Source organism: Lucilia sericata, unplaced genomic scaffold (assembly GCF_015586225.1).
Source record: "Lucilia sericata isolate MDLA Ls3-8-SP2 unplaced genomic scaffold, ASM1558622v1 Contig000794F_arrow, whole genome shotgun sequence".
Classification (NCBI taxonomy): domain Eukaryota; kingdom Metazoa; phylum Arthropoda; class Insecta; order Diptera; family Calliphoridae; genus Lucilia; species Lucilia sericata.
In genome coordinates, this window is record NW_023994787.1 from 162,861 (window position 1) to 179,590 (window position 16,730).

The 16,730-nt window shown below is 32.6% G+C and overlaps 6 non-coding genes across 6 annotated transcripts; 3 read left to right on the forward strand and 3 right to left on the reverse strand.

Annotated features, from left to right (window-relative positions):
• Nucleotides 1-535: 535 nt before the first annotated feature.
• Trnak-cuu lies at nt 536-608 on the forward strand. The gene has a single exon. It is a non-coding gene; the product is annotated as a tRNA-Lys (tRNA).
• Nucleotides 609-960: 352 nt separating this feature from the next.
• Nucleotides 961-1,033, forward strand: Trnak-cuu. Its single transcript has one exon. It is a non-coding gene; the product is annotated as a tRNA-Lys (tRNA).
• A 277-nt stretch (nt 1,034-1,310) lies between these two features.
• On the forward strand, nt 1,311-1,383 carry Trnak-cuu. Its single transcript has one exon. It is a non-coding gene; the product is annotated as a tRNA-Lys (tRNA).
• A 3,440-nt stretch (nt 1,384-4,823) lies between these two features.
• Nucleotides 4,824-4,896, reverse strand: Trnak-cuu. Its single transcript has one exon. It is a non-coding gene; the product is annotated as a tRNA-Lys (tRNA).
• Nucleotides 4,897-5,306: 410 nt separating this feature from the next.
• Trnak-cuu lies at nt 5,307-5,379 on the reverse strand. Its single transcript has one exon. It is a non-coding gene; the product is annotated as a tRNA-Lys (tRNA).
• Nucleotides 5,380-5,702: 323 nt separating this feature from the next.
• Nucleotides 5,703-5,775, reverse strand: Trnak-cuu. The gene has a single exon. It is a non-coding gene; the product is annotated as a tRNA-Lys (tRNA).
• Nucleotides 5,776-16,730: the final 10,955 nt, after the last annotated feature.

Sequence of the window (16,730 nt, forward strand, 5' to 3'; positions counted from 1 at the left end):
AACTTAATTTTTTACCCTACTCCACTATACTACGTTTGAGTATACTAATCGGTTAAAAATCATTTTCTGAATCGATTAAGACATGTAAGTCTGACCGTCTAGTAGAGGTTGAAATTTTCAAAACAATAAGCACGTATGCTTTTTGATCCAATGACAAAACCTTTTAAAAATGGTTAAAGTCCGTCCTTTATTTTACCTAGCCCCCATACATATACAAATGTATAAAGCCTTTCTCAGAAAATTAGTTTAAATATATCGGAACCAAGGTTCAATTCAAAATAAATGCTTTATTGCGAAAAATAAATCAAATTTTATACTCATATGGTCAACCACGGCAAAATATACTTTCTTACTTGTTATAAATTACAATGAATTTCAGTTACAAATTAATATGAATTGTTCATAAAAACACTAAAAAAAATTTAGCATTTTTTTTTGGCATTTTAAAATCAATTTAGCATTTTTTCTAGCATTATTTTGGATGGGATTTAGCCGCAACATTTTTTGAGACCTGGTCACATTGGTTATCTTATATGCCCGGCTAGTTCAGTCGGTAGAGCATGAGACTCTTAATCTCAGGGTCGTGGGTTCGAGCCCCACGTTGGGCGCTGAAAATAACTTTTTAAGAATATACTTACTCATAAGTATTTGAAAACAAATTTAATAATACTTTAGAATCTTGAAAAGTTATCGTGAAAATATATCCGTTGGAAATATAATTCTAACACAGATTTTTGATGATCATAATTGTTGAAATCACTGGATGAAAAATAAAATATATACTTCGACTATATACTATATAAATCATCTGTTATATAAAACTTAGAATTTCAGATTAAGTTTTGTTTTTTTTTCGAACTAGAAAAAATTCTGAGAAATTGGTTCTGATATACCCTAATACGTATATTTTTAAACTGAAATCATATTTTTTGATAAGTTTACGATTTAAATATCGAATATGCCCGGCTAGCTCAGTCGTTAGAGCATGAAACTCTTAATCTCAGGGTCGTGGGTTCGAGCCCCACGTTGGGCGCAAAATATAGCTTTTATAAATAAGTGATTGATTTCACTGAAGGCTTTTAACATGATAATTTGGTAGTCCTAGAGGCAGCCTGACACAAAACTGGCCCTGCAATTAATTTAAGTCTTTGTAAGAACAGATATTTACTGCAACGCTATATATAAAATGGACCTGGTACTTTGACTTAATATCATTGTAGGGGGATTAAAATTGCCTCCTTTAGAGTATTATTTCTTGAGAAAAAGTTTGGATAAAATTTTTTTTTTGGTTACCAAAAATTTCCAAATATGCCCGGCTAGCTCAGTCGGTAGAGCATGAGACTCTTAATCTCAGGGTCGTGGGTTCGAGCCCCACGTTGGGCGATTCTATTCTTTTATATATGTATTTTTCTTCACGTTTATTTTATTAGTTATTTACCCAAATTAAAATGATTTATAGAAAGTTAAATCATTTTTCATTATTCTTTCTAAACTTAAGTCAATATTATAAATCACGTAATTTAAATAAACTTCTAAATTTAAAATAAATTAAACAACACTTAAGAGCTGTTTTTCGTGTATTCATTCATGGCTTTCTGCTTTTAATATAATTAATTATGTGAAATACATTTAACTGCCTTAAATGTTTTAGACATTTATTTTTCTTTTAGCTATTTTCATTTATTTTCGTTGTTGTTTTTTTTTTTTACATCTTCGACGATGACTTTTTCCACCAAGTTACTTATCGCCGTAGAAAAAAACTGAACTTAAAACGAAACTCTTAATAAACAATAGTTGAAAAATGTTTTAAATGTTAATCAAGCACAAAGTAGTTAATTAGTTTTTAAGTCTCGCGTGGATAAATATTGATTTATGGCAGTAGCAGCAGCAACAACAACAACGAGATTATAAAGAAAACAAAACTGAAATAAAATTCAATACACATTTAATGTATCGTAAAATGTATGTACATATATACACACAGATACTCAGATATTTAGATACTCCTTGGCTCACACACGCGCTAGCCACAAAACAAAGTTATTTAAGGAGTGTTAGAAATGGTGTTTGCTGCACATTTCTGTTGTTGTTTTTATACCCACCATCAAAAAAGATGGGTGGTATATTGATTTTGTCATTCCGTTTGTAACACATCGAAATATTGGTCATAGACCCATAAAAGTATATATATTCCCGGTCCTTATTAAATTCTAAGACGATCTAGCCATGTCCGTCTGTCCATCCGTCTGTCTGTTGAAATCACGATAGGGACCACACGAGAGGAGCTAGACAGTTGAAATTTTGCATAAATATTTTCCATTGTTAAGGTTTGTTTGGTATTGAAAATGGGCAATATCGGTAAACTTTTTCGGATAGCCCCCATACAAGTGGACCTCCAAAAATCAGCTTTAACGGGCATAACTGCTTTAGAAGTACAAGTATAGCGAAAAAAATCGACATAAATAAGTTTCATATGAGCCAAATTCTTTCTACCAAATTTTTTGAGGATCGGCCCATAAATGACCCTACCCCCATATAAGGTCCCCTTCTGAAAATTACTTTAACACTCATTACTGGTTCCAAAATGCAAGTATAGCGATGAAATTCGCTATAAGTATGTTTCTTACGAACCAAAATCTCTCTACCAATTTTTTTTTTTAGGATCGGCCCATAAATGACCCTACCCCCCATATAAGGTCCCCTTTAGAAAATGACTTTAACACTCATTACTGGACTAAAAATTCGAGTATAGCGATAAAATTCAGTATAAGTAAGTTTCTAACGAACTAAAACTTTTTAACCAATTTTTTTAGGATCGGCCCATAAATGACCCTACCCCCCATATAAGGTCCCCTTCTGAAAATGACTTTAACACTCATTACTGGCCCCAAAATGCAAGTATAGCGATGAAATTCGACATAAATAAGTTTCATGTGAGCCAAAATCGTTCTACCAAATTTTTTGAGGATCGGTCCGTAATTGACCCTACCCCCCATATAAAGTCCACTTTAGAAAATTACTTTAACACTCTTTACTGGCCCAAAAATGCGAGTATAGCGATGAAATTCGTTATAAGTAAGTTTCTTACGAACCAAAATCGCTCTACGAATTTTTTTTAAGATCGGCCCATAAATGACCCTATTCCCCATATAAGGTCCCCTTCTGAAAATTACTTTAACGCTCATTACTGGCTAAAAAATACGAATATAGCAATAAATGTTTACACAATTAAGTTCCTCGCGAGCCAAAATCTTTTTAATAACTTTTATGTGGATAGGTCCATAATTGGCCCTACTTCCCCTATTGGGTACACTTCAGCAAATAGCTTAAACGCTCATTACTGTCTTAAAAATACGAGTAAAGCGATGAAATGCTACACACGTAAGTTTCTTACGAGCCAAAACCTCCGTACCAATTTTTTTGGATCGGCCCTTCCCCCATATAAGGTCCCCCTCTGCAAATAACGACAATGCTCATTACTGGCTTAAAAATATGAATGTGACGAAAATCGACGCACATAAGTTTAATGCGTGCCAAAATCTCAACCAAATTTAGGGAGGATCGGTCCATAATTTACCCTACCGCCCATATAAGGTCCCCTTTCAGAAAATTACTTAGACGATTATTACTGGCTTAAAAATATGAGTTATGAAATACGGTTATGAAATTCGCTCCGAATTTCATGCGGAATGTGACTGTAATTCACAAAAGGTTTCCTTCAGGAAAGAGTTTTAGTTAATAAAATACTAGTGTTCCTTGTTTAAAATACGAGTATAGCGCTGAAATTTTGCATAAACAAGTTCTATACATAATCTATGTACAAAATTTTATGAGTATCGGTTCATAATTGACGCTCACGGTTTAAAAATTGAAATAAAATATTTGTTTTTTAAAAATTAATATTTTGTTAGTTCAAAAGAGCTCGGTCCATAATTGACTTAAGCCATATTCCAAATATCACCCTTTTACGGCATACGGTTTGATGGTGGGTATATGAGATTCGGTACAGCCGAATATAACACTTTTACTTGTTTTTTTATAAGAAAACTAAAGGAAAACAAGTAAGATATTATAGTCTATTATGCCCGACTATATGAGGCCCTACTGTAGTAAAAAATTATTTTGGAAATAGACCATATAAGAGAGATTTGCTCACAATATTGCAGGTATTCTGTTATACGATTTGGGTTGAATTATACCTAAGGTTCTTGGATGGTCAAAAGAACAAACGGGAGTCACTTAATCAGCTTCTGACCCAAAGTTGGTTGCTATACTTTAAGGTGGTTGTATGTGCCAAGCATGACAAATATCATCACAAATGCATTATACTCTCCCCACTATAGTGGTGTAGGGTACAAAAAACTACATTACTATTTGTTGGAGGAGACAAAGAAACATGCACCATAAATCAAATGCTTTTAAGTTTATATTTTTTTCATTTATTCCTTGGATATTTTTCGATATTTTTTTCATTCTGTATTTTGGTGTTAAGAAAACGTCTGTTAAAACGATAATGTTAAAAAAGTTTCTGGTAAAAAAAAAAACGGAAGTTAAGGGTTTGGTCTAATGAAATGAGATTAACAGTAATTTGTATTAATTTTTTTTTAGTTCTACGAATAGAAATTTTTAATCGTTAAAACCATTGAAAATATTCATATCGTATGGTTAAATATGGGTTGGGTTTAATTCAGTTGAACTGCATGAAAGTAGAGGGTAGATAAATGAATATTTTAATGTAAGATTAACACGCAGATTATATAGAATTCTAATGGAATGTATGGTCAAATTTCAATAAATATTAAACAATAAAAATGTAATTTGCGCGCCCAACGTGGGGCTCGAACCCACGACCCTGAGATTAAGAGTCTCATGCTCTACCGACTGAGCTAGCCGGGCTTATATGAGAACAGATACCAATAATTAATATTATAAAATTTTTTCAAACCGAAATCGGCCCTGCTCTCTGATTCCATTGATTTGTCTAGGTTCAAAACAAAGGAACAATTTAAGCAATTGTAACCTTATCAAAAGAAAAATTTTGAGGTAAATTTGTATAAAATAATCTTTATATATTTGCTTTAACTAATTGAGACTTTTATAAACATTTTGTTTTATTTTAAGAGATTTCAATTTTTTAATTTTTTTTTTTTGTACTTCAACTAATTGAGACTTCTATAATATATTTCAGTTCTAGGAAACCTCAATCTTTATTTTTCGAAATTTCAATATTTTCTAAGATTCAAAACTTGAAATAAGCAAACTTCTTAAAATTCGCGTTAGATGCGAGCTTAAAAAGTTCTTTACAGCGTCCAACGTGGGGCTCGAACCCACGACCCTGAGATTAAGAGTCTCATGCTCTACCGACTGAGCTAGCCGGGCTAATGCACTCATATATTTTATATTAATTAATGAAATTATAAAAACTTTTCGGTCATAAAAAATCAATATTTAAACTCAATATTTAAAAAAAAAAAGATTACTTTATTTAAAATTTAGATATTTTAATTTTTTGAAAAATTCCTCAAAATCCAAGTTGCTACTAGATTTTACTTTAACTAATTGGGAATTATTTCCATTAAGTTTTCTACTTTAAATTCGGAATAATTTTTTTTAAGAAATTTCAATATTTTTCCAAACTTAAGTTTTTTACAATATTGAAATTTCCCAAATTTATAGGTGGTAGATTTAAAAAGTTTTTAACGCGCCCAACGTGGGGCTCGAACCCACGACCCTGAGATTAAGAGTCTCATGCTCTACCGACTGAGCTAGCCGGGCATATAATTGGGTAAGAACATAAAGATATAATGCTCTTAGGTTAGGTTAGGTTAGGTTAGGTTGATAGGAGGATGTATCTACATCAAAACCGAAGAAATACACCTAGGCCACTATCAGGCCTGTTGTGCGCTCCTTTTCATGGAAAATGTTTGTTGGTAAAAACAAAAACCTTATATAGTAATCACTAAATGTATTATCGTCCGATGTTCAGAAACTCAGTTTCCTGGACGTAAATCCTAAGAATTTTTCAAGCAGTATTCGTGAGGGATACTATCATTTCCAAGATATTTGGATCTAATTCCGGCGAAAGCTCTACATTCGTCTGAATCCTCACGTCCAATTTTGTATAGGTGTGCCCATAATACTGTGTGTCAACTCAGAATATGTACCATCATACTAACATCTGACTTGTTTAGTTTAAGGAGGCTTCTCGTCCTGCTCTCGTTAGGGTCATCCCAAAGGATCTTTGTGGTTCTACCCACGGTTTCATTATTCCTTATGGGTTTCTCCCACCCATAATTTTAATCTGTCCTCGTTGCGTCAAATGGTTTTGCATTCGTCAGGTTAACTACCTCGAGTTCCCTTCCCTTTAAAGATATTACATTCGCTCTTTCATTGCCAGCTACTCCCGTGTGTATTCGATTAGAGCTTTTTTACAATCCAATACGGTTTTATATTTAACTATATAATTGCCTTCGGGCTGTCGGTAAATACGTTAAGCCCTGTGGGCGCTATATTTATTCGAATCCAATTTACGAATTCCGTTATTGCTCGGACTTCTGCCTGGAAGCTAGTTTTGTGATTAGATAAACGGTGGTATTTTTCTGTGTAATGCTCTTAAGTGTTCGATAACCAAAGAATTTCTGCCTCAAGTCCTCAAAAGCAGGACAATAACCGAAAAGGTGTTTTTTATTTCATCTTCCCACCATTACAGCTTCTACAAGAATTTTTAAACTTTAAACGTACATTTACAATCATTTTTTATTAGCGATAAGTTGAAACTTTTCCATCTTGACTTATATGTAAGGAAATGCTTAGCAGCCTTAGAAAAGGCATCCGCTCTTAGATTGCTGTATAGTGACAGTCGAATGTCTCGCTATCTCTACAAGAAACCCCCGGCATTCTTGAACACGTCCTCGAGTGCTGTAAAGGCCGCTTCACCCTCAGATGAATATTCTTGCCAAATATCATATGATACAGGTTTTTAATGGCTATTACCTTGGCCTGCATTATACTGCAGTGATCTGGTAGTCTGATTTACTGTTCCGTATTCAACTCGATCACACAAATTATTCCAAATCCAACTGGACACCGATGTCCGGTATACGTGAAAGAGATATAAGAACAGTCGAATGTCTGTCTCTTCAAAAAACAATCGGCATTCTTGTACACTGATGAAAACGTTCTTAAGGGCTATGAATGCCGCTTCACTATCAGATGAATATTTCTACCAAATATGTATAATATGATACACTAGCTATACCCAGTGTGCTTTGCTACCCTAAAAGAAATATGTATAAATAAATACCAGATTTATTATATGTTACATATGAAAGATGTCAAGCAAATTATTGCAAGTTCGCCACTTTCTATCTATCGCCAATTTCTATCTATCTGTAAAAATTTTAATAATATAAGAGTTTCCAAGATGCACGAAATTTTGTATTTAATTCATATATGTTGTGCCAAGCAACCCATTGCAAGTCCGCCCTTTATGCTCTAAATGTTCACATGAATTTCAAAGTTCTCCATGTAAAATTTGAAGATTCTAGCTCTAATAGTTCCTCAGATATACGAATTTTTCTATTTGATTCATATGGGGGCTTCAAGACCCCCCAGATGAAAGTCCGCTTTTTTTTCCTCCAAAATGTTCAGATGAATATTTAAGTTCTTCGTGCGAAATTTGAAGAATTTAGTTCCATTAGTTTTCCAGATAAACGAATTTTTGTCTTTAATTAATATGGGAGGTGCCGCTCCCCTCATGGGTAGTCCGCCAATTTATTACCCAAAATGTTTAGATGGATGTTAAAGTTTTTCGTGCAAAATTTTAAGATTCTAACTGTAATAGTTTCCAAGATAAACGTATTTTTGTAGTTAATTTATATGGGAGGTGCCACGCCCCCCAATGATTGTCCGCCTACTTTTTGTCCTAAATAATTATATTGACACTAAAGTTGCTCCGACAAAATTTGAGGACTCTAACTGTTATATTATCTAAAATATACGGATTTAATATTTTCTTAATATAGGCGTGGCTCCTCGCCCACTTGGAATTTCAAAATAAAAAGTAGCCTATTACCTATTCCAGACTGTAGTGTTTCACTACATGCTTTTATACCTTTTATACGCTGTGAAAATTTGAATAAAATCGGTTCAGCCGTTTAGTAGTCTATAACGTTCAAACATACAAACACACATTCATTTTTATATATATAGATTTATATTAATTTAATACTTTGGCCTGAATCATACTGCTCTGATTTGGCAGCCTGAATGACTGTTCCATATTCAACTTTTGATTTTTATACATCTTCTCTGAAGTAAAGGATTTTGACATAGTAAGATCTCTCTGGGATTTGTCTAACAAACCCGGATCGAAAGCAGGTTTAGCTGTAGCTGAGATGTAGAATGGATGTATATTATAAATAAACCTGTCACCGATACTAGGTTCTGCATATAAGTAAACCTTATGAATATGTATATCAAATGAAAAGTATTCCGATCAACATGATAATATATCTTTCTGATCTTGGACTACATTCACCGATTTGTCAAATATTTCATTTTAAAGAATACAATTAAACTAAATATTTATTAAAAGTGTGAGTTTCGTGTAAAATAAATCAATATAATAATATATTTTAAAACATTTTTTTACAATATTAAATATAAAATTTTGGAAAAACTAAAATCTCCAATAAAAAAACTTGACCAAAATCAATTTAGCAAATAAAAACAACTCACAGACATGTAAATATACAAACCGAAAATGTTTCCCCATAAAATATAGGTAAACATAGAAATCTAGTTTTAAGTACACCAATGGTAATGGAGAGGAAAAAAAGTTGGTGATGATGCATCATAGTAGGTTTTCATTTGATTAGTTATCAGCCAACAAACCTAAAGGGGTTTTTTATTCAACACGTAATTTTTTTCTGGATTCCACAAAATCTATATATTGCGTGATGTCTAAAAATTCATTACATTTTTGAATTGATATCACTCTACAGGAATTCCAATATTTCTATAACTATTTAAATGAATTTTAATAATGTTTGTGTTAAGAGGAAAAAAAACATACCAACATATAAACTAAAATGATTCCGCAGGTGCCGCTTTACAATTTAAACAATGAAGAAAAAAAAACACAAAACAAATTTATATCAGCAACTCTACTACTGTATGGAAAATAAATTAATTTGAACAAAATACCATTTTTATTTACATACTGGTTGATAGGTTTAGTTTTGTTCGTAGGTTCATTCGTTGTATCTAATAGTAGTTTACATTATCAGCATCACTATCATGACTCTTTGATACCATGGTATTTGGTTACAAAGAAACTACAAAAACAAATATTCAAACGAAACAAAAATAAAATTTCATAGAACTGCTTACAGTTAAGATCATAAAATGAAAATGTTTTATAAAAACATCAAAGCCCTTTGTTACTCACATTTAGATTTTTTTTTAGCTTTAGCAGTGTGATATTACCAGGGTATTCAGGGTCTTAAAGGAATGAAATTTTTTTACAAATGTGTGTTTTTTTTTAATTTTAAAGCATTTGTTTTTTCCTTAATTCAGAAATATTTTAACAATGTGTTGACAAAAGAAGAGATTTTCTAAGAGAAGGGATTATATGGGGGCAAGGGTAAAGATGGGCGTATTCTTATAAAATTTGGTAGAGGGATTTAGGTCTACATTAAAGTTATTTATGCTGTAAATGATAGAGATACTTCATTTATCGTGAATTTTTACCTTCAAGTCATTTTTTGAAGAGGACTTTATATGGGGACTAGGGTCATTACGGAAATCGGCGGTATCATTTAGACTTATGTATATAAAACTAAGATTTGCCGATTTTTGTAGAGATACAAGAATATTTAAGAGCTCAAAGACCTACCCAGCAGTTCGGTCGGACAGTCCCGAACTCCCTATTTAACCTATGACATAGGTTTACACCTAGCCACCAACTGTCCACGTGGAGGAAGTCAATCGTCAGACCCATAGGTTACGAAGAGGCAGACAAGTGCTTTTTAAGTGTAAGGGGACACTAAAGTGACGGTTATCTTCACCCTCGTTTACAAAGAGTACATCCGTGATGAAAGACAAATTAAAGCCAACCAGGTGGTTAGACGTTAGTGGAAATCACTGTCTTTTTCGGATGCATTGACTCTTTGTCGAACTGTAGGGTGTTTGGGTGGTACGGTTGTATGGGAGCTAGGTGAAATAATGGAGATAATTTTATGAAATTTGGAGCGTGCGCGGTTGAAATCGGTCTATTATTTCACCTAGCCCCATACAACCGGACCCCCCGAATAGGCCTTTTGACCTCATAATAATGTTAAATGATCTACTAACACTACACAAATTGGAAAAACGTAGTTTTACATAAGTCTTAATAATTCTAGTAAAGATCGGGCATTATTTTACCCTAGCCCCCATACAAAATCCCCTTCAGAAAATTACTTGAATGTCCACAGTTCACTTATAAACACTAGTATCACGATGAAATTTGGCACAAATAAGTTTTATATAAACTTAAATCCCAACAATAAATTTTATAAGGATCGGACCAATTTGGATCATAGCCCGCATACAACCGGACCTATCAATTTGGGCCTATTAGCTTATAACTATGTCAAATATACTACTATCTTTCCAAAATTAGGCTCAACTACAATTTGATATAATTATAAATAACACTGTCAATTTTCGCCATTATCATGCCTCATTTGACCCTAGCCCCCATACTAAGTGCCCTTCAGAAAATGAGTTGAATATTCCAAATTCACTTATAAATACTAGTGTAGGATCAGTTATGGACCGATCCTCATTAGCTTGTATAGAGTGAGATGCTTTCATACAAAACTTGTTTATGCCGCTGTAATCGCATGCTCAAGGCAGTATTTAGCATAAAAGTAATTTTCTGAAGGGGACCTTATATGAAGCATATGATCGCATATTGACCGATCTTTATTAAAATATGTGGAACGATTTTAGTTCATACAAAACTTGCTTTTGTCCAAGTTCATCACTGCACTCGTCTTTTTAAGCCTATACATACGCTAAAGTAATTTTCTAAAGGGGACCTTATATAGAGGGTAGGCTCAATTACCGAACGATGCTCATAAAATCTTGTAGAGCGATTTTGTTTCATACATAATTTGTTTGTTTCGAATTTCATCGCTATATTCGTATTTTTAAAGTAATTAGCGATTAAGTTATGTTGTGAAGGAGACCTTATATGGGAAATATGGTCAATTATGAACCGATCCCTATAAAAATGTTTAGGCTCGTATGAAACTTATTTGTGCCAAATTTCGTCGCTGTTATCGTAGTTTTAAAACTGTTTTTCGGGGGCCATGCGAAAACATGAACCGATATTGTCCATTTGCATTACTAAACGAACCTTACCTAGAAGAAATATTGGTGGAAAATTTAACTATCTAGTTCTTTCCGTTCAGACTCTATCGTGCTTTCAACAGTCAGACAGACGGACGGATATAGCTAGATCGTTTTAGGATTTAATAAAGAACCAGATTACTTATATATAGATACTTTTGTGGGTTTATGGGCAATATTTAGATGTGTTACATACGGAATGACAAATAGTTGTACAATTTTTGCAAAAATAATTTTCCTCTTCTGATCCGTGCCGCCATCAGTTAACGTGGTCCTATCGCTCTAAATTTTTATTATTATTACTTAAAGTATAAGTGTAGAGGTCGATACGTCAATATTCGAAACTTCTGTAAAATTATAGAATTGAATATTTGGGATACTAGTAGACAGTCTCGAAGACTAAAGTATCAAATTGGGAAAAAATTCGTGAATAATACGATATTTTCGAAAATTAGTTAAAAAACTTTATCCTCGTTGGTCTGTGTAATTAAAATTTTTAATTTTCTTTAAAAAATTTAAAACCACATATTAAATTTTTCATTAAAAATCTAATTGTTCATTAAAAATTTAATATTTTCAAAATTATACCATTACTGCTTAAATATTGCATTTAGTAACGACAGAAAACACTTTACAACACTTTGGGCGTTTATAAGTCTTACGTAGTCTACGTTTACAAAATAGTATATAAGCTCAGTACCAATACAACAACAACTGTTAGCCTTTAGTATATAAATAATAATGGGTACATGAAAAGTTGAGAAGTGAATAGAAAGCATTACTTATTGCTAAACGAATTTTATTATGAGAGCTTATATTGTAAACGCTTTTTTGAATGTATAAAAACACAAAATATAGACATATTATATATCAATGGATAGGTAATTGTATCTAGTATTTGAATATGTTTAAATAATTTTGAAATTTAATTACGTTTTGAGTACAAACTTGTTTAAATATAATTTAAAAATTTTAATTTTATTAGCAAACAATGTGTGACAAAAAAGAATTGTCGTTTTTAGCCTTTGGTACAGTGTAACCTAAACTTCTTTTAAACCTCTGCTTTTGATATCAAATTACAGGTCTATTTTGTTTATACATACATACAAATGTATGTCTTTTGTATATATTGCCATTCCTATTGTAACCCTACAATAATAACAAGTAAGAAATTATAGTCGGGTGAGGCCGACATATAATACCCTACACCTTTGACAAAAATATAATGTGATTTAGTTGCCATAATAAAGCATTTAAGTTGAGTTGTACCTTGCCTTAGATATATATACTTAAGCCGTTTATTGTTGAATAAAATTGTGGACATTTAAGTGAAATTTTGAGGGGGCTTTTCATAGGGGCTAGGGCCATATGAGAACCTATTATTATGAAATTCGTGAGGGTCATCAAGTGTTGTATACAACTTGGTTTTTGCAGCTTTTTGTCGAGATATGAGTATATTAAACATAATTACGAAATAATGGGCCGATGTAAACCATTTTCAACAGGCTTCGTCTACGGTACCATAAAAGATCATGTGCCAAATTTCATTGAATTATCTCCAAGATTGCGACCTGTAGTTTGATTACAAGGTTTAAAAGCCCTATTCGGGCTATGGGGGCTAGGTGAAATAATGGACCGATGTTAACCATTTTCAATAGGCTTCGTCTACGATACCATAAAGATCATGTGCCAAATTTTATTGAATTATCTCCAAAATTGCAACCTGTAGTTTGATTGCAAGGATTACAATCCTTATTCAGGGTTCAGTTGTATGAGGGCTAGGTGAAATAATGGACCAATGTTAACCATTTTCAATAGGTTTCGCCTACGATACCATAAAAGATCATGTGCCAAATACTATAAAAGTTCATGTGTATTGAATTATCTCCAAAATTGCGACCTGTAGTTTGATTACAAAGATTACAATCCCTATTGGGGGGTTCAGTTGTATGGGGGCTAGGTGAAATAATGGACCGATGTTAACCATTTTCAATAGGCTTCGTCCCTGCGACAATAGAAGATCATGTACCAAATGTCATTGAATTATCTTCAAAATTGCGATCTGTAGTTTGATTACAAGGTTTACATGGACGGACGGAGAGACGGACGGACGGACATAGGTAAATCAACTCAGAAAATGATTCTGAGCCGACTGGTATACTTTAAGGTGGGTATAGGACCAATATTATTGTGCGTTACAAACATCAGCACAAACCCAAAAAATACAATAATAATAATACATATTTATAAATGTTTTCGTTGTTGTTGTTGTGATTGTTTCAATGTTTGTATTATTAAAGAAAATTAAATTACCCTCTTAATTGATTCAGTAATGGCCAATAAAAGTGTGTTTGCCATTCAAACAAAACAACTAACCGTCTGTCCATCCGTTTTTTTCAGTGTTGTGTCGTCGTTTAGCCATTACAATTCAAATTTGTTGTAAAAAAGTATTTCTATATTTTTGTAAATTTGTTGGTATATGCCACACAAAAGGAAAAAAAACAAGAGCACCAATCATTTGATGTGTGTTTTTGTTGTTTTTGTTGTTTTACATTTAAGAAACATTAAATGATGTTGAACAAATTGTTGATTTTGTCAACAGATCAATTATTTGTAGAAAAAAAAACAAAAGTTTGTAAATATTTATCACATTTGTTTTGCATTTTAAATTTTATTTCCATTTCTAGTGTGTTTTTTTATGAATTTCAATTACTTTTTTATTTAAATTGAGTGTTTGTTTTATGGGTAAAAGATTTCTTTATTTTTTTTTGTATGTGTGTGTGTGTGCGTTTTTTTTATATATATTTTCTTGGATTCCTAACATTTTCTGTTTAATCAAGATAATGATAAGAAAATTTAATTTGATTTCTTTTCTATTTGATATTGATTTTATTTTTGAAAAGTCTTAGTGTTTGAAAATACTTAAATAAATTAAATATTTGACATTCGGTCAATTTGTTTTCAACTTTATAAAATAAAACTGGTTGTTGATATAAGTAGATAAAATAAATTTAAATTTTTATTAAATAAAAATAAATATAAAATTTCTTTAAAAATATTAAAAACAAGTAAGAAATTATAGCCGGGCGAGGCCGTCCATATAATACCCTACACCTTTGACAAAAATATAATGTGATTTATTTGCCATAATAAAGCATACTTAAGCCGTTTATTGTTGCATAAAATTGTGGACATTTAAGTGAAATTTTGATGGGGGCTTTTCATAGGGGCTAGGGTCATATGAGGACCTATTATTATGGAATTCGTGAGGGTCATCAAATCATATATAGAACTTGGTTTTTGCAGCTTTTTGTCGAGATATGAGTATATTAATCATAATTATGAACCTAAAAGCCCTATTCGGCGGGTTCAGTTGTGTGGGGGCTAGGTGAAATAATGGACCGATGTAAACCATTTTCAACAGTCTTCGTTTACGGTACCATAAAAGATCATGTGCCAAATTTCAGTGTTTGATTACAAAGTTTAAAAGCCCTATTCGGGGGGTTCAGTCGTATGGGGGCTAGGTGAAATAATGAACCGATGTTAACCATTTTCAATAGGCTGCGTCTACGGTACCATAAAAGATCATGTGCCAAATTTCATTGAATTATCTCCAAAATTGCGAACTGTAGTTTGATTACAAGTTTTAAAAGCCCTATTCGGGGTTTCAATAGTGGACCGATCCGATCTTAATCATTTTCAATAGACTTTGTCTACGGTACCATAAAAGATCATGTGCCAAATTTCATTGAATTATCTCCAAAATTGCGACCTGTAGTTTGATTACAAAGTTTAAAATCCCTATTCGGGGGTTCAGTTGTATGGGGTCTAGGTGAAATAATGAACCGATGTTAACCATTTTCAATGGGCTGCGTCTACGGTACCATAAAAGATCATGTGCCAAATTTCATTGAATTATCTCCAAAATTGCGACTTGTTGTTTGATTACAGGGTTTACAAGCCCTATTGGGGGTTCAGTTGTATGGGGGCTAGGTGAAATAATGGAACGATCTTAACCATTTTCAATAGGCTTCGTTCCTGGGACAATAGAAGATCATGTGCCAAATTTCATTGAATTATCTTCAAAATTGCGACCTGTAGTTTGATTACAAGGTTTACATGGACGGACGGACGGACGGACGGACAGACGGACGGACATAGCTAAATCGACTCAGAAAATGATTCTGAGCCGATTGGTATACTTTAAGGTGGGTATAGAACCAATATTATTGTGCGTTACAAACATCAGAACAAACCAAATATACCTTCCCCACTAAAGTGGTGTAGGGTATAACAAGTATTTGAATTTTATTGTAATTAATTGGATTCGAATAAAATTGACACCCAAAACAAATGGAGCAGATATTTATAACAAGTTTATTTATAGATTTATGAATACACAAGAGAAACTGGGTGGTGGGTGAGTTTCGTCTTGTGTCTGGTTTAAGCATTTATACAATAATCTGAAAGTCTTCTGATTCTATTTCTTAAATTTTCTTTATCTGGAATAAATAGCTTTAGATTATAGTTACGTAATTCTCATAGATTACTTTTTGATTCTTAATCATCTTTTATCTCATTAAACCACATTATTTGGGTTGATAACCCTCAAATCGAAAATCTTTTCAAATTCCTTTAAATTCCTCAAAATATGTTATCAACATTTACTTTTAACAGTTTTATTTTGACATCGATGAACACAATACAGTCTGTTCATCTTTTGATAATCGACCCATAACAGTTACGATAATAACACCAACAAAAACTTTAATAAACTTTTTATGATTTTCAATTTACTTTACATTTAGCAAGGATCACATACCAAAAATAAAAACAAAAGTTAAATTACTTCTATTTAGTTGTAACGAATTTCATGTGCCCTTCTTTACTAAGTTTTACTTCTCCCGCCTTATAGTTCGGAGCTTTGCCCCGTTCAAATGCTATTTGATCGATAGAGAAAGCTATGAGCGATACACTTTAATCGGGTAATCGAAATTGTCTTAATTCGGTCCCAAAAGATTAAAAGTTCTTGTGTTGCGAATCCGCGTGTTTAGTTTTCTACATAAACTTTAAGAAAGGGATGTGATTGGGCGATCGAGCGAGACAAGAGAGAATGTATTATCTCCTCGAATCATGGATTACAATCAAATAATGTAACTAATAAATTTGAAGAGAGAATTGGCCGAAAAAGGCCCATAATGTATAGACACATGTTGTAATACCTGTTAAAAACTCTGTAGAATGAGGTTGTTGGTAAGTTTTACTTCTCCCGCCTTATAGTTCGGAGCTTTGCCCCGTTCAAATGCTATTTGATCGATAGAGAAAGCTAT